Source organism: Apis laboriosa, unplaced genomic scaffold (assembly GCF_014066325.1).
Source record: "Apis laboriosa isolate Shangri-la unplaced genomic scaffold, ASM1406632v1 scaffold5_cov152, whole genome shotgun sequence".
NCBI classification, from domain to species: Eukaryota; Metazoa; Arthropoda; class Insecta; order Hymenoptera; family Apidae; genus Apis; species Apis laboriosa.
This window is the reverse complement of record NW_025223857.1, coordinates 4682321-4704902: the sequence shown is the minus strand read 5'-3', so window position 1 is coordinate 4704902 and position 22582 is coordinate 4682321. Positions and strand designations below refer to the sequence as shown.

Below are 22582 nucleotides of genomic sequence, written 5' to 3'. Positions count from 1 at the left end.
TAAATTCTTTTTATTTTCAATTTTGATGATTAAATTAATAATAATTATTTGTCACATATCAAACGATAATATCAAAACGATAAATTTTAATAATAAATTATTTATAAAATCGATAAATATAATAAATTATAAATTTATAAATTATTGTACATAAATAATTTTTATTATAAAGTTAATAAATTAATCGTACAAGATTGAAAATTGTAAAATCGAAATATTTCACACTTAAGAAATATTAGTAAATATTTGATTTGCGTCGTTATCGGCGCGTGTCTTTACCCATCGAACGACTTACCGAGTGGGGATAGAGCACAGTTCCGCTTCGACCGCGGTCGTGTTTACACGCGTTGGTATCGCGCACGTCGATTTTCAATATAATTTTAAATCGTGCATAATTTTTGCTTCTAAAATACACACGTTTTATTTATGAGTGTCTAAAATATATATATTCGCGTGTGTTTAAAGTGCATGTATTTTTTTTGCGAGTATTTATAGTATATATGTAATTATTTACGACTGTGACGATATTGCGCATTTTATTCGCCGTGCGAAGATACATTTCGTTGTCGTGGACAGAAAAAGGCTATTGAATTATCGGTGTGACAGTGTTATCTATAAATGTTAAGGATATTTCTTCACAAACTCCAAAAGCAGAGTAAGTTAATGTAACAATTAAGAAATAGTTAAGGAGTAGCGCCATTTTTTAAGTGCCTTTAGAGAAATGTATTTGACACGTAAAAGATGGCGTTGATAGTCAATTCTTGCCCTATTTCTGTCTTTCTCCCACTATTTCCTATCTTTGTCTGTTAGTTTCTTTATTAATTTCATTTATGGCATTCTAGAGATGGCGCTAATTTCGCAATTTTTAATATATCTTTATCATTCTCTCACTATTTGCTTTCTTTATCTATATAGATTTATTTAACTCTTTTATTAATTCCTTTTTTATATTTTAAGTCTTTATTTAATTTTTTATTATATATTTCTTATTATATTTTAGAATTTTTTAATTACTCATTTCTTAAATTAATTTTTATAATGTATCTTTATAATTTATCTTTGCAGATATTACTTTACAAGACCTTCGTAAGATGTTCGTAGTCATCGTGGAATATTGCGTCCTTTTGCTTCGTAACAACGTTTTTGTTTTCATCTAATGGTGAGTCATTGTATTTTTGTTTTTCTGATGATTGGTCGTTTGGAAGTTTTGTTTTTCTGATGGTTGGTCGTTTGGAAGCATAGAATTTTATTTTTCACGAATATATTGTTTCAACTATTATTTAATTATTGGATTTTCATAAATTTAATAGTTAATTTGAATATAATTTTTAATGTTGCCGTTTTAAATTTTATTTTTTTAAATATTTTAATATTTCTTGGAATATTTCATGGAATATTAAATCTCATAACATAACGATAAGTCTCTGTATAAACCACTCTCGGTAATTTCAAGCCCTAAAAATTCTGTCAGTATAACAGTAGGTAAAACAGTAAAGCAGAAATTGATCCTTCATTCTGTTTTATCGACATTATTATTGATCCTTTACCAACTGTTATAAATATTTTAATACATTCGCGTCCATATAAAATTTTGCAGTTATACGAAAGTTTCGATATAAAATTCGAATTTTCACCGTTCTTATTATAAATTTTCTCGAACGTATTAAAAAAATTATCCATCGAAGCGTTCGTGGTAATCATAAATCTGCAGAATTGCATTTGCCCCCAAGAGCGTTCGTTGCGTCGAATTTAACGCTGACTTTTCTAAAGTAATTTTTCCTGTTTATTGAACCGAATAATCGAATAAATCCAATTAAAGCGATCCCATACAATTTTCGTAAAAATCTTCTATCTGGCGTACAAAAAAAAAAAAAAAAAAAAAAACTCCATCGAGTTTTATCGTATCAAGGGAAAAATCAATAAATCGTACGATTCTGTTCTTTGAAAAATAAATTAAATCAAATAAATTAAAATCGTGATAATCGTAAATAATCTTTAGTGTTTTAATATCGTGAGAAATAACACGTGATTTCTAATATTTATACACGATTTCCTCTCGAACGAATCGAACGGGAACTTTTCTCTACCAGCTACTTCATGTTACCGGCCTGAACTGTCAGATACAAGTGTGTACTTCACACGTCAATTTGCGTACCGGTGTGTAAATAAAAATGATGGCGCGCTTCAACTTATTCCCCTGATTATCACAGCAACGACTATCGATCAGCGAATCGAAATTAGTCCACGAGTTTCGCGGCGATCATACCGCAACTCGTACCGTTTAATGAATTATAGATTCGCCTTCTGAATAATTCAGCGACAATCGATTAACCGAACGATAAACCGATTTTATGAAAAAATTATGAAAATATAGAATTTTATTAAGGGGACACGAACGAATACATCAATTCGAATTATAACGAAGAAAATCAATTTTTAACAAGAGCAAGATACGAACAACAAAATATTCAAGCACTTCAATTAAACCTGTAAGAACAACCTGATTTACCAACCACCCTCTTACTTAGCGTTCCAACGAGGATGAATTAAACATAATAATTCACGTAATCGAGAAAAATTTGAAACAATATATTTGAAATGAAAGAAAGAAAATTACTGGGGGAAAAAAAAAACCACATACAGGATAAAATCCAAAAAAAAAAGTCACATCGTCCAAGATGTCTCTTCACCTCACTCGCGGGGAAACGTGGTGTAATAATCGCATAATAATCGCGTTCATCTTCCTGTCGAACGACGCAATTTCCCTCCAAACGATCGAGCCGCGTATAAACTTTTCCTCTAATGGAGCGGTATCGATGACACGCGTCGTGGACAGCCTGCAAGGATAAAAACGTCACGTCGTTTCGATGGACCCCCGGCACGGCCCAGGTTTTCTCTATGGGGCGTGGTGCACGAAAGAGAAACGCGCGGAATATCGTATGGGGCGTGCACGCGCAATTCAGAAGCTATTATAGGCACGCGGTTTATTTCGACACGTGTCTTTACGCGGATCCCCGCCGTTCCTGAGCACTCGGCATTCGGCGTGTCGCCGCAAATCGCGCCATGCATTTTCGCTAATTGTACCCGGCCAGTGATTTATCGAGGGTGGCGAGCGATCGGGACTTTTAGGAATGAGAATCACGCTTCTAACCTCTCGAATTTCCATCTAAATTTTCTATTTCGACAGACGAGTGAGAAGTCCATCTTCCCGCTACAATTCCCATTCACCGTTCGTTTCCATTCTCTTAGATCGTTTCGGTGAGAGGAGATTCGAAGAAGAGTTTTTTTTCGATTTGTAATTTTACGCGTACATTTTGCATTTATTGATTTTTTCCTAAATTTCCTAGCACTATTTCGAAGATAGATTCATTGAACGTCGTAACTTTCCTCTTCGAAACGAAAATTACGATTCTTAGAAGAAAATACTTTAGAAATCGTGTGAACCCTTCGACGAGTACCTATAATCCGCGACACGAAATTATTACCTATCGCGCTAACTAGCACTAGATTCGACGACAGCATCGAACCAACGGACGAATAAAAAAACCAACGGAACAAAAGAAGAGAAAGAGAAAGGAGAAGGAAAGAAAGCGACCCTTGTGAATAGAGGAAAGAAGAAGCAAGATGGAAAGGGAGAAAAAAGAAAAAAAAAAGAAAAACATATTCCAGCACGTATTAGCGGATAGACATGTAAGTTAACCCCGGTGGTAACTGGTGGAGGGCACGAGCCTAGGAGCGTGCACCCTGTGGGGGTTGCGCCATTGGGGGTGTTCGTTATATTCCGAGTCCTTTTGAAAAGGGTCACGTGGCCGAGAGGGAGGGGTACCCCCTCGAGCCGATATCGTATTTGTACAACACGCATCCATTATTGCAATCCGGCTGTTTGTGTGTTTTGCGCGCTCTTTGAGCGCGAGCGCACACGCCTTCGTTTTCTTTCGATGGAGCGGGCGCCCTCTCGGCTTTTCGCACACTTGTCCTCCCGGCTTGTTGTGCGAGCGAAACGCAGGCCCATTATTGTGCCGTGAAACAATGAGGCACTCGCGATCGGCGGACCACTCGACAGAGAGGAGAGAGAGAGAAAACCGGCTCTTTCGTTTCGCCGGATCACGTGGGAAAACGTCGTCGCTTTATTCCTTTCTTTCTACTTTTTTTTTCCTTTCTTTCTTTCTTTCTTTCTTTCTTTCTTTCTTTTTCATTTTTATTCTCTTTTTTTTTTTTCGTTCTCGTTCTTCTCGTTGTTGTTTTTTTTTTTTTCGTCTCTCGATCGGAATATCGATGCGGGGATATTGTCGAATAAACAGCGCGTGAGAGAAGTCAGCTTCGAACAAAGTCTTTGAGAAAGTTGATGTTTTGAGGTTTATACGACTCGCGTATCTTTTTCTTTTTTTCGCTTCTCGTGAAATCTCGATCGATTTTATGGGGAGGGATATCGAAATTCGATGGAGTTGCTCGATCCTCGTAACTATTATTTTCCATTTTTATTAATTAATTTCGATTTCTGTTGTCTCGAGACAATAGATTACAAGATACACGAAAGCAGAAGATTCGTAACAGAAGTGGTTTCTATCAATATTTATTTCTTTTCGATAGAACAAAAATTATCTTATCTAATTTCTGCTTAAATGAACTGCTATAACTTCGGAAAGAAATATCGTACAACAATCAATCTTTCCCGTTCTAAAGATTAAAATCATTACTTCTATACGCCTAAATTAAATTTTTAATTCAATATTCATTCCCAAAGATACAGCGATTCAAAAAGAATCGACAATTTTATATATAACAATCCCTTAATTTTAAAAAAAAAACTCGTGTTAAGAATCTCCTTCGTCTCGCTCGTATTTCCGATTCTCGAAATCTCTGGAAATCCGAAACTTGGTGAAACGCCCTTCCCCCCTCTCCTCCCCCGCCCCCTCCTATTCCCAATTTCCAATTCGCAACGCGGGCAAAATAATCGAAATAGATCGGCATGGGAGCGAAGTCGGGACGATTGGCTCGCGCTCTCCATGGGTGGCTCTCGGTTATTTCGAAGCGAGCGTTGGCATCGTCCAAATAGCGGAACATTATCCTATCTCCCGCGGTGGACGAGGAGACGCGTTGTACCTGCTCCTCGCGCCGTATACGATCCTCTCCTCGCTCGTGCACGAGGACGCTCGGTGTCGTGTCCGTGGGTACGAGCGTGGATGATGGGATGACGGACCGCGGGCGTGTCCGAGTAGCCGATACCGGGCGCGTGATCGGCAGACCTCCCGGGGCCGACCACCCTCGAGGGGCCACGAGGGTCGACTTGTTAGCCAGACACAACGGCCTCTCGAACTAACGGACCGCACTGTGCTCCACCGACGACAGCCACGGAGCCGACAATGTTTCTGCGAGGGCCCCCGGCTCGAGCTTTGCATCGGCCAAGCCGCATCGCCTTCTCCTCCCCGTGTTCCACGCTCCTCTTCTTCTTCTCCTCCTCTTCCTTCTTCTTCTTCTTCTTCTTCTTCTTCTTCTTCTTCTTCTGCTTCTTCGTGACTCTTGCCGGAAGATCGCCGATTCGGTCGAATCGTATTCGAGCGAACGGGGACGTTTTGCTCCTCGCTTTCCGCGGATCTTGATTCTCGATCGGGATATGTTGGATGAGTCTGGCGAGGAGGAGGAGGAGGAGGAAGAATGGGTTGGTCGAATGCTTTTTACTTTTTAATATACGGGCGATTGAACGGAAGACGAATTTTCTCTATACTTAAAGAAGATATTACTGATCTATCTATTTTTATTTCGAATCTATCTATTTTTATTTATTTTTATGAATATATTATCTCTTGGATACGAGAGGGTATAGATATCTCGATCCCCAGATACGATTCAGAAAAATAATTTCGATTACCGTAATAATCTCGAATACGAAAAGGTTCCTCAGAAGCCTCCTCCAGAGAAATTTAGAAGAAGCCTCGTCCTAGGATGAGGACAGATATCGTTCCACGTGTCCCGCTATCGATCGTCCGCGCCTATTTCGAGCTGGTCGGCGTCGTTAAACAAATTTTCGGGATGGTATTCCTGTTTCGGGCCCGCGAGTCTAGGCCCCCCTCCCCTCCCCCCATCCCTCGGACGAAAAAAATGTTATTATTGGGAGGTTTCGAGGCGAAAGCGAAACCGTGTTCGTCGAACCCGCCTTAATGAAGGTACATTCTTCGCTCTACCCAACCCGATCAAGATATCTCCCGTATAAATTGAATGCTTTTCACCGAAGCTCAATCAAGCCGTGCGGTAGTCGAAAAAATGGCCACGGTGGGTACGATCTCGATTAGAGGAACCGGCGGCCGGCCAAGCAGCAGCGCGGCATGCCGCGCGTTCAACTTTGTCTTTTCCAGCGATTATCTTAAAAACGAGACGGCCACGTCGATGCCCGGCCCCCGGTGAGGGTGTATCGAAGCAAATCTGTTCCGAGAAACGTCCCCTTCGCAACTAGGAACACGAAGGTCGAAGATCCTTTAAGGGGAAGTTCCTTAAACCGTTTTCGATTTTCCTTTTCGATATCCAACGGATTTTTTAACGCTTTTAACGCTGCTCGCACATTTTTCTTTTTTTTTTTTTCTCTCGTTTGTTTGCGAAGCGAAAATCGAAAGGGGGGAATATAACGAAGCGAAGTAAATGTTTCGACAACGTGGTGGAGTATAAATTGGATAAAGGAATGGGGATATCTGGGATATTTCCAGAGACGGGATTTCGTTCGCGGTTCGTTCAAGCTTCGCGAATCACCGGTGAAGAAACAAATAGGTCGATAACTCTTTCGACGAATTAAAAATTGTGCGAACGGGGTTAAGAAAAAAAAAAAAAAAAGGAAAAAAGAAAGGGAAAGTAGAGATTCGGTTTGAATCCACGAATGCCGGACAAATATCTTAGGAAACCGCCCGCGGGTATGCTAACGAAGCTTTAAGGTCGTTATACTCCTTTTAATTAATGGCCACTCTCGTTTTCTTCCGCCCCTTCTTGCTCTCTGTCGTTCCCGATACCAATCGCCACTTCTACGTTCTTTTTCTTATCCAAATGCACGCTGGTATTTCAGACCGATATAATATATATATATATAATAATTCCTTCCTTCGAAAAAATCGTCTCCGATCTTTGTTTACGCTCTTTCTTGAAATATATATTTTTAAAACGATGTTGTTATTCTTATAACATTCTTGTGTATTTGATTTTCGTACGCCTGGAGGAAGAAGGATACCATCCTGGTAATTGACAACAGAATTAAAATGAGGATAAAATAGGAGAATAAATAAGAGTATATATATATATATAAATTTTTATCGAAAAAAAAATAAATAATAATAATAACAATAAACATACATACATTCGACACACGTATACAATATATACAGGTTTTAAATTTACCATGACATGTCAATTGACACGAACTCACACAAGGCTCACTCGTAAAAAGTTATACTCGTTCTCCGAAAACCCACGCTTACGATTACCAACAACCCTTACAACCCACACCTAAGCAAGCCTGGTGCAGCATCTGAGCACGGACTCGAGGACTCGAAAACCTGATTCCGTGCCCGCCGTGGCGCGGCGGAGGTCGCATTTCAACGACGGGTCTAAGCGTAATCAGCGCAAGCACGCAAATTAAAGTCTCTCTCCGTCGGTCTCGACCTCCCTTCGCGCGTCCCACTGACCTGATTTCGTTTCCTCGCTCGAAAAAAAAAAAAAAAAAAAGAAAAAAAAGAAGAAAAAAAGGAAATCCACGGCGGGGTTCGCGATTCATCCTATCCCGGTCGAGACGAGGAAACGGTTGACCGGTGAAAAAAAGGACGAAGAGGAGACGGACGGATGTGGAAAAGGAAGGAAGGAAGGAAGGAAGGAAGAAAGGAAGAGGAACGACTGCGGTAGAAGAAAGAAAGGAGAGGATTCCAGGCTCTGGAACGAACCTCTTGGTGAACGAAGGAGGAAAGGAGGCAAGGAGCAAGCGGGGGGGTAGGGGGCGTGGGTTTAAGGGAGAAAGACAATCTCCGGGCGGAGAGAGGGAAAGAGAGAAAAAAGGGTCAAACTCGTTTTCGTTTTCGTCGCTAATTAGACTCGTTAACCGCCTCTTCTGGCGTAGCAGGCGTAGCCATAACCGGGCGACTTCTCTTCGGCTCTCTGAGAGGCCGCCGAGAGAAGCGAACGGAACGGGCACCAATGCTCGGAGGCTAGTTTGTTCTCGTCGCCCAGTCCTCCAGGGTGCGTTCGCCCTGATCGCCCCTCTTGGCTATTCGACATGCGTGCAGCACGCGAAATTGCAGCTGCACGCGGGATCCAATGTGCAGCTATCTCTCTCTGTCTCTCTTCCTTTTTTTTTCCCTCCTCCCCCCGTTCTTTCTCCCGTCGTCACCGTGTCTCTCGCAGTGACCGATTCCTCGGTGTATCACACACGCGTGCCAGGGGAAAAGCGACGAAGGTTCGTTCGTTTGGACGGTGCTGCACGCTGGTGGTAGTGGTGGTGGTAGTGGTGATGGCAGTGGTGGTGGTGGTGGTGGTGGTAGTGGTGGTGGTCAATGGTGATGACGGTCACGGTGGATGTTCGTACGGGATGACCGGTTATCGTGGGACGTGAACGACGATTATCATACCATACGCCGAAATTACGGTGGCGTCGATATGTCCGTATACTTGCAGCGGCACAGGTGGTCGGGCAACGTACGTGCGTGCGTGCGTGCGTGCGTGCGGGGACAAGGGACGTTTAGGCCTCATTACGTCCTCTCGAACCGCCTTCGACGATCGCATCTGTAACTTGCGCTTTTGGATCGATCGCGATTGGACACGAGAAAAAAAATTTCCATCCTTCCATCGTTGAGAAATATAGCCTTTGAACACATATGAAGAGAAAGTCATCCTCGATGAGTAATCGATAATAATCGTTGCTCGTGGATCGTTCACGAGGTAAAAGTCGACATGCCAAACAAATATTACACGAGTAAACTGTAAAAGAATGAGAATCGTGATATGATACTCGTGCGATGATACTTTGTCGCACGGTGTTAATCGTCCAATCGATTCAACTCTATTCAATTCGTTCAAATAATCATCGTTTATAATAAGACATCGTCTTGGACATCGATTGATTCGCGAGACTAATCGCCATATCCACGTGAATTGGAACAGGTTTTTTCGTGGATTACGCGAAATCTGTTCGAAACGGGACCAGGAAAGGAACAAATTGGTGTCCATCGCGAGAAAAATCGTCCGGAAAGATTACGAGATGTGGGACCGATGGAGAACGGAAATCGACGTCGAACGGATGATGAAGCGAGTATAGGAAAGGAGGAACGTGGTCAAGTGGCAAACGGTTCCACCGTGAGAATAATTAATCACGTCACCGATAAGAACGTCGATGCTGACAGACACGGATCGGTTTCACCGGAGAGTTAGAATCGGTTATATCGTCCCCGGAGGGAAACGGATTATGCCGGATCGGCATGCCATCGAGGATACGCGGGATACTAATGGTCGGCTACCTGAGAAAAAGGAAACGTACGAGTGGAAAGTTTGTGCGTCGGGGATCGGCGTTACCGATCTGGAAAAGTGACGGGTCACGCGTTCCCTTCCGATCGGCCTCGCGCGCTCGCTCTAACCCTCCCCCTTCCTCTCTCCCTCCCTCCCTCTCTCTCTCTCTCTTTCTCTCTCTCTGTCTCTCCGTTGCTCTCGACGAGGCGGAGATCACCCGAGCAGGATCGGAGAGAGGCAGATTGAGACACTCGCGGCTACCTGATCGGCGATAGACAAGGAATGGTTGAAAATGAACATTGGTGGCGCGGCGTAGGGGGAGGGGGGTGGTCTGGCACGAGAGATAGGGATCATTTTTCAATGGCGCGATACCGGGGAACGCGCGACGAGAGAGAGAGAGAGAGAGAGAGGAGAGAAACCGTTGGTTGATAAATGAAGCCGGGAACCGTGGGTCGCCGATTTTCCAACGGAGTGGCGTCCCTCAGGCGAATTGGTGGATATGAAAAATGAACGGACACCGGCGGCGGACGCATGCATGTGCAATATTCGTCGAATTTTTGCCCGGAAACCGAGACCGAGGTAAGGATAAGGCGCACTCGTTTATCTCGAGTGCGATCTTCTCTTAGAGAGTAGATTATAAGCGTTGTATCGTGGGTAGTAGGAGTGGAATGATGTACTGCAAATGGGATTGCGCGCGTTCCCATTGACCGCGGCCGTGTTTTCTTTCTTTCTTTCTTTCTTTTCTCTCTCGCGATCACCGAAGATGAAGGAACGCGATCGATAAATTAGATCGCTGGTACGAGTGATTTGTGTACGTGGAAAAAAGGAAGGAATTTTCGACGACGTTCTCGATATCGATGCTATTTCCATCCGTTCCTGTATTCGTGGAACGCGTTTATAGATGATCTAGATCGCTTTACGTGCAGAGAAAACTGTTTCAGCCGAGAGAGAGAGAGAGAGAGAGAGAGAGAGAGAGAGAGAGAGAGAGAGAGAGAGAAGTGTAATTCCTGTGTCCATCGTTGGCCGCGCGGCGGCTGTCCTTGATGAAGTGCGGGCAGCGGCCCCCGATCCACGATATACCGTATTTCTTACATAAAGCGGACATTGACGTTCGCCATAGGGTCTAATACTCGCGGTGGGCGGCCATATTGGATCGTGATATGGGCCCGCAATTAAGGCCGAGTAGGCCACCCGGACGAGGGAGCGCGATAAGGTGAGGTTGAGCGTCTCAGGGCTAAGCTTGACCTTCTTGGCCCCCCTTCGCTCGATGCGCTTCCCAAAGCGGTCCGCGCTGGAGGTTAGGTCACGATTAAGCGCTGATTGGGTGGGCCTAATAACCGGGGACCGTGCTGTATGCAGAACTTTCACCGAGGGAACGTCGTCCTCCCTGCTGATGGATTAAAAGAATGATTTCACGTGCGCGAGATTCACGGTTCGACAACCTCTCCCGATCTTTCTCTTCTCCCTTTCTTTCTCGATTAACTACGTTTCCATTATATATAACGCTATATCGAGCGAATTTTTCGCTTTCTTTTTTTCTCATTTAAATACGATAGAAAATTATCAAAAAAACTGGTCGACGAAAACGAGGGAACGAATTATCATCAATTTCGATACTTTTTTTATCGATCGATTCTTCGAAATCGAAAAATTCGAAACCCAAACGTATGTATACGAAAGGGAAGTCATCCTCCATAATTTCTCGGTTACTTGGACGCGAACGGGGACATCGAAGGATACGTTGGCCAGGAACACGCGACATGGGGCAAGGACAACTTGGAAGCTCACGGGTCCTTCAACTGTTGTCGCTGCCTACGATCAGATAAACGGCCGCGAGAAAGAGAGAGATAGGGGGAGGGAGGGAGTATCTCTGGTATGCAAATTCTAAACGAACTAATGAAGATTAAGAATACCCCTCGTTTCGAAAACATCCTGCCCTCCCCCCTCTCTATCCTTGGCCACGATCACGGGGATTCCTGGCAGAAGCGGCCATTGTCTCGAGGTATCGTTTCAACGGTGTCAACTCGACTGGACCTCCTACGGCGAAATTTCAGCGACTATGAGGTAAAAATCTATCGACCACGGGGGAGACCCCGTCATCGGGGACCCCAGAGGGGTCCGGTCCGGGGTTACCGGTAGCCGACCGAGATTATCATCTTCCACGGTAGCGGTGCTATGAGGGATTCCCTCTTAATAGCTTCTTGAATTTTTTTCTTTCCTTCTTTCTTTCTTTCTTTCCTCTCTTCCTTCTTCCTCCCTTCCCTCTTTTCTCTCTTCCTCTCCTCTTCTGGAGGAGGAGTGGGGAGGAGTAGTAGGAGAGATCGTACGTGTCCTGCTCGCTCGCATGCCTCCTCCGTGCTATCCCTTCGTGGAAAAGGTGGAGGCCGGGGATCGTTTTGTAATATTTCAGCGACGATTCCACGGATCCGCCGTGGACCCTAATTTGGTGGCGCGAATAGGGACGTTCCCGGGCCACGGGGGCACCGGTAATGCTCGGTGTTTTTCGGGTTAATGAGAGGACTAGAGAGATTTACGGGCGGATCTTCCGCTCAGAAATATGGGAAGCACTTGGACAGCTCTTGGACGGTGGTCGGTCTATAAATGTGCCTCTTGGACAACGAGGACCCTTACGGATGCGTGTCGTAGATTATTGGATCTCGTTAATAGCCGCGATTCTGGGACAGGTATTCCGTAGGAATTTTATAATTCAATTTTCGGGGACGTCGTGGTTGAAATGTGAGGTTCCGTTAATAACGAGCGGCATGGAGTTTAGATTTAGGTTCCTTTATTCGAAATTTGTTCGAAGAAAGAACTACTTTGATCTTGGGGAAAGTTTCCCCTAATTTCTCCTATCGAATCGGGGAAATCGAGAAATACTTTACTTTCGCGATATTTTACGCCAATTAAACTTATTCGTTCTCGTTTAAAATATATCTCGTAACCAAGTTTTCTCCGCGAAATATCGCGAATTCGAAGAATGCATCTATCATAATAAGGATCTCGAGTGGCGGGCTTTCTTTACGATTCAATGGTGAAGAGGCAATCAACCGTGGAAAGGCAATGGATTATCGAGGCCGACGTCATATAAATATACACGCGAAAAAAGTATGCTCGTGATGTTTGTCAACAAGCTCGTGTATCCGTATGATACCGCATCATTATCTCGTAGAATCCTGAAGAGGCTCTGTTCGGGACCACCCCCCGACACGTTTCAACGAAGCGGTCACCGCCAAGATTATTCTTACTTTTCCTCTCCGTTTCGACGTCGGTATTTCACGCATGGCCGACGAACGAAACGAGATCTCGGGGAAACTGGGTTGCAAAAAGTACAGGAATGAAAAGAGAAAAAACCGATATCGTTTCTTATATCATATGGATACTAAATCGTACGCGATTTCCGTTACCATATTCTCTTCAATATTTTATTCAAACGTACGTCAAATTTCTTCTTCTTCCTATTTTATTTAATTAATCGTCCTTCGCGGTGATTCTAGAGCTACGTACGCAAACAAATGTTCGAGTTTATTATACGACTTCGTCGTTACGTCTCCCCTTTAATAATCCCTTGGAAATCGTCCCATCTTCTTCATCTGCCTCTACTTGTAACTTCGTCCACCGCTTCTCTCTACCGCCTCACCCCGTAAAATGCACACCGAAGAAAGTGAAAGGGGGCCGCCGCGAAGGGTCGACCTACGAGTCGTCGGACAGCCAATTTCTCTCCACCGCCCACGCAACGAGCCCAATTAAAAAACGTCGATAACTCAAGCTCGAGGCCTCGGCTCGAGCCTCTATCCCGGAGGAAACGGTCGTTGGACGCTGACGAGACGTTACTTACTACACCCCCCTCGAACGAGCCACGGAATAAATGCTCGTACGTGGTGGAGGACCCGCCGCAGCTAATCCCGGCGCAATAATTACACCCACGACGGAATTTATTCGCGGTTATCGCGAAACAAATGCGCCATCAGAGCCCCCTCCCTCCTCGTCCTTCTAAGCGGCGCTAAAACCGCCTGCCGCATAGATGCCCCGGGGGGGGGGGGGCCGCCGACGTCCAGGACCCGCACCACCGAGCGGACGAACCGTGGCTGAACTTATTTCCAGAGCCTGGCCCCTCTCTCACCCTCGCCCCGCCCGTGTCCGGGGCCCCGGCCAGTTTCGCTAGCGGGCCTGGCGGAGGCGCGCGAGGTGATAAATCACCGCGCCATAAACAACCGATATTTCTCGTCGAATGTTTACCGAGTACGCTTTAAACGCCTTGTTAAAACAAACCTACGCCCGCGCGCCCTTTTTGCCCCTCTCGGGCCGCCCCACCCCGACACCCGTTGGTGGACGAGAGCGACGGGTATATATCACGGGTAAGGCCTGGCGTAAACTCCGTGACCTCGCGCGAAACCTCTCGGCGCCGATGGAAAAAGTCGGCGGAGAGTCTGCGAGATCCCCCTCCTCCTCCCATCGTGGGGAGCTGCAACGAGCCTCGCTTCGCCCCGTCTCGCTTCCCACGCCCGATTAGACCGGCCGACCGACCGACCAACCGACCGATCTTTTTGCGCGCCCCTCCCCCGCTTCGCCTTTTATACCGCGTCGAATCCAAAATCCCTCTCCCGACAACCAACTTGCAACAACTCGGACAAGAGCGGTGGCTGCGTGCTCCCCCCTTCCCGAGCACGATGAGAAAATACGACGAGGTGGTGTAGAGCAGAGCAGAGAGTTTGGAGTAGAGCGTTTGTGCGTGTGATCGATGAAGGTTTTCTCTTTTTTTTTTTTTTTTTTTTTCTTTTAAGTCGAAGTTACGAATTTCGAGGTTATGATAAAAATCGAGGGGAATACATGTATGTGGAAACGGCTATTTTTCTTCGATTTCCCATAATTTCAAGGGAATTAATACTGGGATATCTAATATGCATAATCGAGAAGAGGTGGAATAATCGGGGAGGAACGAACGGTATCCTCGGCAATAAATTACTTCCTCGAGTTGTGCCGGCTTCCAAGTTTCTCCGCGCGTAATAGAATCCTCCTGCGAACGAAATTAATTCCTCGGCGTTCACCTCCGGCCTCCCCCCCCCCCTCCTCCCGCCTCGTCCAACGTTATTCCGTATTATCGAGAAAAAAAGGATGGAATAATCGAAACCGATTAAGATTGGGAACCGGACGCGCCACTTTGTTCCAAACCGCGACCAGCGCAAGCAATTTGAATGTTAATCGGGCGGCCGGCCTCGTTTACGAGTTGCTGGGGAGGGGGTGGGGGGGTCAGTGATCGGGGCCCGGGCCCCCGGCTCCTTCGTGGAAACTTCGAAACTCGTAGGAAAAGAGGAGCCGATACGTGGGCGTAGCCAACGTAGATCATCGTTCGATTGAGTTATGGCGCGTTAAAAAGCGCGACTGAATTCTCGAAAGTTTTTTTTTTTTTTTTTCTTTCAATGAAATTTTTCGGCCGTTCGTTCGAAACGAGAAGGATCGAAGCGAAGGCGAGATGAAATTGAGCGACGACCAAGGCTTCTTCCTCGATCTAATTCGATATTTTTTTTTTTTTCCGCGAAAGTTTTATTACCGATGAATTCATTCGCGCGTTGTTGTGGAATATTTTTATATCGAGAGGATCGAACGAAGAGATAAAACGAATTTCTCCTTCTCTCTCAAAATATTATCGTTTCGATACGTATATAGATATAAACATTCCGTTAGAAACGACGATTATTTCGATGATGCTCGCGAAATAACGTATCGTAAATTTAGAAACGAGGCAATAAAGAAAGAGGAAATAAAATTGATTCGTGAAATGGATTCTAGAAAGAGTCATTCGCTTCTCTTGCCACAATTTCCCGACATAATTCCTCCCGATTTCTGTCTCTGAATCAATTGGAAATGTTCTGTCGTGATAAGAAATATGTATAAAGAGTGCAAAAGTTGTATAAAGAGGGAATTCTATCGATATAGGTATATCTGATTTTCGATATCCCCCCGGTCGGGGAAATAAGCTGGAAGATATCCAGCGTCACGTAGCCGTATAGTTTAATGACGCCCCCGTGATTTATTTCGCGTTTCTCGCGGCAATAAACGGCCGATTAAAAAATGAGAAAGATTTATCAAGCTCGTCTGAAAGCACACGAGACAAAGACCGACCATTCATCGAGAAAGGGAAACAGAGGGAGGGAGGGTGAGGGAGAGAGAGAGAGAGAGAAGTGGCCTAGAGGCACACTCGTGGCCGGCGAGCTTCGAGTCCAGATACAAGTTTGCTTGAAAAACACACTGTAGACACAGCGGACATGGCCACTGGCGGGTTATCAACCGATCAGAAGTAAATCTCCCGACCACTGTCAGGGAGCGTTCGACAGGGCACGATAGTGAATTAACTGCCGGAATAAATGGTGCCTCCTAGGACGAGATTCCATTCACGAAATTTCTCCACCCCGGCCCCCGGATAAGAAAAAAAATCCGCCTACTTCTCGGAAAAATCTCACGACCGTCGTTTTTTTCGACCCCCCTCGCGCAACCCTCGAAGAGACGAGGAGGCCGCGCTTCCCCCCTCGCCGCGGGATCAATGATCTTGATAAAGCAAAAGGCGGGACTTTGCTCGCTGAGGCTCCCTGCCTCTCCCTCCTCTTCCTTGCCTCCTCGCCTCCTTACCTCAACCCCGGGGAATGATTAATTTTATATAGGTGCGCGTTTCTCGAGCAGCCTCGAAATAGATGATCCGCGATTTCTCGCCTCTTCTAGTGGAGTCGCGTGGACGCGGAAAGAGAGACGAAGATGGCGATACCGAGGATGAAAATGAGCCGAATGAAGTTCGACCAAGAGGGACATATTTGGACGTATGCGATTCCGAATTGAACGAACCTCTCTTCATCTTCTTCTCTCGGGCGAGAAGAGAGTGAGAGGGATAAATGGAGATATCGAAAACGGGAATATTACGAGTGTCGTGTTCGGTTAACTCGTCGTTTCTTCTATCCTACTTAAACTGGAACCTTACGACTTGCCACCATATAATTCACGCGCGTGGATAGAGTTGTGACTCGGTTTCGAGATAAATTCGCTCGAAACGGAAACGGCGCTTAGGATAATCGTAATTTCGTAAAAATAGGATCGCCTCGAAGGTAAAGGACAAGAGCGAGGGAGATCGGAGCGATGATACACGCGAGATCACGCGATTTAATCCCGCTCGTTGGACGTGTATCTATTATGGTGGAAAAGCTCCCGTGGTCACGGTAGCCACGGGGGGAGGAGAGGGAGGGAGGGAGAGAGAGAGAGAGAGAGAAGAAAAAAAACCTTCAATTTGCATCGGCCGCCATTCTTCAGCTCCTTTGAATTCCGTCGCTATAGCGACCTTTGTCCGGATCGTGCCACAATGGCCACTATCTTCTCCCTCGGCTCTCCGCTTCTTCCTGGAGAAACCGTCGCAAACAAAGAATCCTCCCTGCACCCCCACGAGAAAAAGGGCAAAAAGGCGAAAAAGGTCGATACACGAATAAGCGATGCGCCGCTTGGATAATCCGAGAAAAAAGACCGCGAAACGTGAACTCGCACTGTGCCGCACCAACCAACCCCCTCCTCCTTCCTCCGGCGACTCTTCCACCCGCCCCCTCCTTCTCCTCGCCCCCTTCGATCGTCCCGATACCGACTTAACGTGTGCGCACGTGTGGCACGAGGGTGAGTACGAGTGTAACGAGTTTTTGGAAACTCGTGGCGGCCATCTTCGTTCGCTCGAAGATCGAGGAAGGGGATTATCATTCCCTTCAATTCTGGCTACCAATTAATTAAGTTATGCAAATTTATGGAAAATTAAAAACCTACTTTTTAACGTTCGAATTCGAAGGAGAAACGTACGAAATTTTTTTCGGTGTCGAGATGATATCTCTGTAATTAAAAAATACGCGCGTAACAAAGAAATGTCTCGATATACATGTACGAACGGAAATTTTTTTCTTCCAATTCAATCTTTCTTCTTCTCTACAGTTTGTCCATCCACCACTTCGATCTTTCTTCGATCTTTCTTTCGAAACGAAAATCATGGTCGCGATTCGTCAGAAAGAGAGAGAGAGAGAGGGAGGGAGGGAGGAAGGGAGAGAAGAAAAGAGAGGGGTTGCTCATGGTCGGGCTACGAGGAGTGCTTCAAAAGCTGGAAAGCTCAAAAGCCCCTGCACGGCTCGAAAGCGCAGCAGATCGTAACGACAGGGCGTACGAGTGACTCGTTACCTCGAGGGAGGAAAGTCAGGCCGTGGTCCACCCTCGTGTGTGCAATCGTGTGTCGCGATTTACGCGGCTGATAGACCTTCCTTCCTCCTCCCCTTCTGCCTTCTGGACCCCGTAACTTTTGCCAAATATTCGGCGACGTGCCGATGGAGAATAAGAGAGAGAAGAGGGTGGTCCAAAACGCGGAAGGAAGAGCAAGAAAGATCGAAAGGGGAGAGTGAGAGAGGCAGAGAGACGAAGAGAGAGAGAGAGGGAGAGAGATGAAGAGAGAATGAGAAAGGAAACAAAGCGAACGGCGTGACTGCGGTGGCCAATGGGAGTCCCGTGCGAGGGGACATCGGGACCGAATCAGTTTATGCGCGACAGGTTCTGAAAAGAGAGAAAAAGAAGCCGAAAGCGGGAGAAAAGGGAGAGGAAGAGGGAGAGGAGGGTGAGAGGAGGAAGAGGAAGAAGAAGAAGAAGAAGAAGAAGAAGAAGAAGATAGAGGAAGAGAGCCCAGGGGCCAACCAGATTGTGTATACTTTGCCAACTCTCCAACCTTCTGGTTCGCCGCCATGGAGAGACATTATTTACAACGGAGGCTTTGGTAGACAATGCTTGTGGGGTACCCGCGGCCATCTTTCGTTCCTTTTCTGTTCTCCATATGCAACAGCATCTGCCGTTGCTCCAACCATCCTATCGGGCTCCTCTTCGCCGAGAAAAGGGAACGACCGACTCCTACCTCTTCTTCTTCGCTACACCCTCTTCGCCATCCAACGTCGATTCCTCTCTACTACGCTATTATTCGTAGACTCGACCCGCAAAGTCGTAGCCGATCGTGGAACACGTGTGTCTGGATACGGAGTATGTATTTGGAGTATCCAAAGTTTTAAAGTTGGTCGATCACTCCAACTCGTGCAACCGTCCCTTGAAACGAAATGGAACGAAATCTATGATGATTTCTTCCTCTTCTTCCCTTTTCGCCAACCGGTTCGAACGGTGGAGCATAATCTATTGTCTGGCAGACGCGCAAGCTGGAACAGGCGGGCTCATTCCGATTCAACGGATGCGCTATGATTAGCCGGGACACGGGCGCGCCACGGATGATGATGCTTCCTGTCCTGTATCACGGATCTTATCCACCGATCTATCCTTCAGCGAGACGGTCGTAACGTTCCGTTCAGCAGGTGTTCCGCCACATCCCTTTGGACGTTTTTGCTCCCCCCGGTGAAAGCTCGTCGACGGCGGCCGCGTTTTATTACGATTCCCGAGTAATCACCTGGTCAACGTGGCAGACGTTCCTTCCACTCTTCGTAATTCCACTCTCCATTGTAATTCGCCCCTCCTCCTCGCCCCTTCCCCTAATTAAAACGCAATTTCTCATACGGCCACGTGGTGGATACGCGACGCGTAAGAAGGAAGAACCTTCCTCGCCCCTTCGTCGGTTTCCGTTTTTATCACTTCCACGAGACTGGAAAAGGGGAGGGGGTGAAAGAGGAGGAGATTGGGCCCCCGCAGCAGGTAGGTCCATCTCGTAGGACGACACGGAGGAGCACGGTATATACCGAATACTGGTTTTCTTGCGGGTATAACCGATATACACGGGTAACGCGTGCCTCTGTCACCCTGTCGGCGGCCATCTGCCGTCCCAGCTTCCGGCGAAGCGAGCCAACTCCGAGAGGCAATCGAATCGGCGGCGAAGCTTATCGCGAGGAGGGCGAGGAACGGAGAGAAGAGAAGGGAAGAGAAGAAGAAAAAGTGAGAGAAGAGGTATATATATATATATATATATATATAGAGAGAGAGAGAGAGAGAGAGAGAGAAAGGTCCGCTCGACTATCGGCGGAAGCGTAACATCGAATGCAATGGCGGTAGATGGTGGCGGTGGTTGGTAGCAGCTGGCTCTCTACGTGGCTGCCCTTCTTGCAGTCAGAAAACGAGTCGCGGTCTCCTCTCTTGCGCCAACTCGGTCCGCGTAGACTCATCCTTGTGCCGATCCCTCCGCTGGTGTATACACGTATACGTCACTTATACACGTCCACGAGAGTTCTCTCTACCCAGGAGAGACAGTCGTGTATATATCGAGTTGGCAAGCAAGAGACGATTGCCGGACCCTGGCTCCCGCAAGAGCAGCCGCCCCAATAAAAACTCCGCTCCTCGAGGTCCTCTCTCGTTGTCTCCTCGCTCCGCTCTCTCTCTCTTCTTCTCGTCCTTCGTCTCCTCGAGGAAAGAGAGGCGAACGGAGAAGAGAGAACGGAGAGGAAGATTCTCCGCCTTTCGTTCTCTCCCTCGAGGAGGAACCGGGCGCGGTCCACGTTCCGACGTTTGACAGAACAAAAGACTATCGACCGAATCCGTGAACGCACCGTCGAAGGCTTCCTTCCTCCCTCGAAACTAGCCTTCTCAAGACTTTCCTCGTCCCGCTCCATTATCGCTCTCACCCTCTCTCTCTCTCTCTCTCTCTCTCCTTGTTCTCCTTCTTCTCCTCCATCGATCCTCGTGCTGATCGTCGTGCCTGTTACTCGCTTGCTCTGTTTGATGTCCTCGGGAGCGGAATAGAGGAGGACACCAGTGCGCTACCGTCCTCCACTTCCAGCGTACGGCATGCGGTTCAAAGAGGAGAGAGGCGAGGAGTTCGATCGTGTCGGCGGCACGAATACGCGCGCGTTCGCGGCTCCAACGCGTACAAATTACTGAAAATTGGTCCGCTTTTTAACCCAGTCGGCCGCTTCGACACCGGCCGGATACCGACCGGATACCGAGACCCTTCCAGACGTCCACGGCTCCATCTTTTCCACCGTTCCACGACAGCCGTCCCTTTCGTTCTTGTTGCCTCCGAGAACGCGACGATTTGCGGACAGTTCTCCTCCTCCTCCTCTTTTTCTTTTTCTTTCTTGCCTTTTGCCGAATCATTTCGGTGATCGTCGAAGCGATCGAAGCGGGAGGGGAGCGTAGACTAATTGGCGGCCTATGCTCTCCTAGACCCGATCTTTAAAGCAATATTCCTCGTACAGTCGAAAAAATTCTGAGATTCCGGGAACGAGCATACGATTGAGGATTAATCATAGGGAAGCAGCGTCAACCGTTGTGACGTACGAATTATTAGACGCGAACGAAGGCAAAAGATTGGTTGGAACTCTCTTTCTTCGTTGAGTCACGATCGAGTCGAAAATTTCATTTGCAACCCACGCGAATAACTACCTCCTCGAAGTATCCTGAAAAACACGGCTGAGAAATGGCGTTCGTCCTCCGGTAGCCGGCGAATACAATTCATTCCACGCATAGTACTTTCGTTACATCGTCACCTTCGTTACTCGGGCGCCCTCGCGTGCGCGCTCAACGACGCTTAACTAATTAACGTAAAATTCGATCGGTCATGGAGAACCATTCCACGTTCCCTCACCTGTCCGTGTATATATATATATATATATATATATATATATTTGTACGGGAACAACCCGTTACCTCGTCTCGTCTCGTCTCGTCTCGCTCTTTCCCGCGCAAAGAATATCACTGGTGTCCCGCGGCGGCGACCGGTGTTAAAGGTCGGCCGATTTCCACGGACAAATGAAGTTGGCTCGAGCGTGTAAAACACCTGTAGAGAGATGGCGCAACCGGCCGCAAATAAAGCGTGCCATTTTCGCGATTCATCGCAGCCACCGTTCGCCCGCCATCGGCTCGTTGCGGTCGTTCGAGGAAGCATAAATTTTCGCGCGGTTGATGACGGGATCCGAAGTGCGTGGATAAAAGTGGAAGGTGTTCGAGCCGATTTCGACGCTCGAGCGTGACATTCGTCGGGCGTTGGGCGAGGAGGGAGGGGTTACTGCGGGTTATTAAGAGTTGTAAATCGATCTCGTTGGAATAATTTGCCGCTGGCTTCCGTTCCGACCGGTGTACAGATTGCCGATAATCGCGTGGCCGGTAACGTACTGTGTAATTACGCGATACGCGGGAAAATTATTCGAAGATAATGCGAGGGTAATGCAAAGGGGGAGGGCTTGACCTAATTAGCGGCCTTCTTTTTCTTTCTCTTTTTACTTTCGATACGGCGTTTAATGAATAGAGGTGAGGACATTTAACGGATGAGATAACCTCGGTGGGTTGTGAAATGAAGTGAAACAGGATACGATATACAGGGAACGCGCGTAAGGAGATATGCTTCTTCTCTTTTCTTTTATCTCTGGTATTTAATATTCGTCGATTGTAGATTTCACCTGGTGGAAAAAAAGAAGGTGAGGAGGACGAAAATAAGTAGACACGCGGTTGACTTTTAATCGTTCGGATTAAACCGATTATCTCCTTTCAATCTCTTTCGCTCCTCCAAGTATTCGTCCCGTGTATTCAATTTATAAAAATCCTATTCACAATTTAAAGATATATACACACGCCTATCTCGGTGTATTTATTGTATCAAGGAAATGGAACGAAATGTCGGGTCCAGACATCTACGGCGATGAGTTCAAGTTACTCGATATCTCCAGCCGTTCTCGAAAAGAAGGCAAAAAAAAAGAAAAAAACCGGAGATAATATATATCTGTCGATCGGTGACGTTTCTGGACCACGGCAACCGAAATGTCACCGTTCGAAGCGAAAGAAGAGAAAGAGAGAAGGAGAGATTTCGTTGACGATCGAACGGAGGAAGCTGTTGGTCTCGTGCCCGTGGAATCGGGTTAATCAGCGAAAAAGAGGCACGGATCGAAATCGTATCGGCCGCTGTTTTCGAGGATCGTGTCGCGGAGAGATAAAGCGCGCAAAAGCGGACGTTCGCGATCATCGAACGAAAGGGGAGGACCAGATTCTGGATGCAGCTGTCGCCGCTTTAAAAGGCGAGCCAGCGACGACCGCCGCTTTTCGACAAGACAGAAAATACGCGGAATTCATGGATGCGCGCGTCCCTCCGCCACCACAGGAATTGGGATGGCTTCTTACGTTCGACCGTGTTGTC

General features: G+C 46.7%; 1 long non-coding RNA gene across 2 annotated transcripts in view; it reads left to right on the top strand.

Annotated features, from left to right (window-relative positions):
* The first annotated feature begins 332 nt into the window (after window positions 1–332).
* Window positions 333–22582, top strand: part of LOC122718298 — a 39858-nt gene continuing 17608 nt past the window's right edge. For both annotated transcript variants that reach the window (XR_006347352.1, XR_006347353.1), the window contains exons 1-2: window positions 333–655; window positions 1066–1159. This is a non-coding gene — a long non-coding RNA (uncharacterized LOC122718298). The remainder of the gene's footprint in view (window positions 656–1065; window positions 1160–22582) is intronic.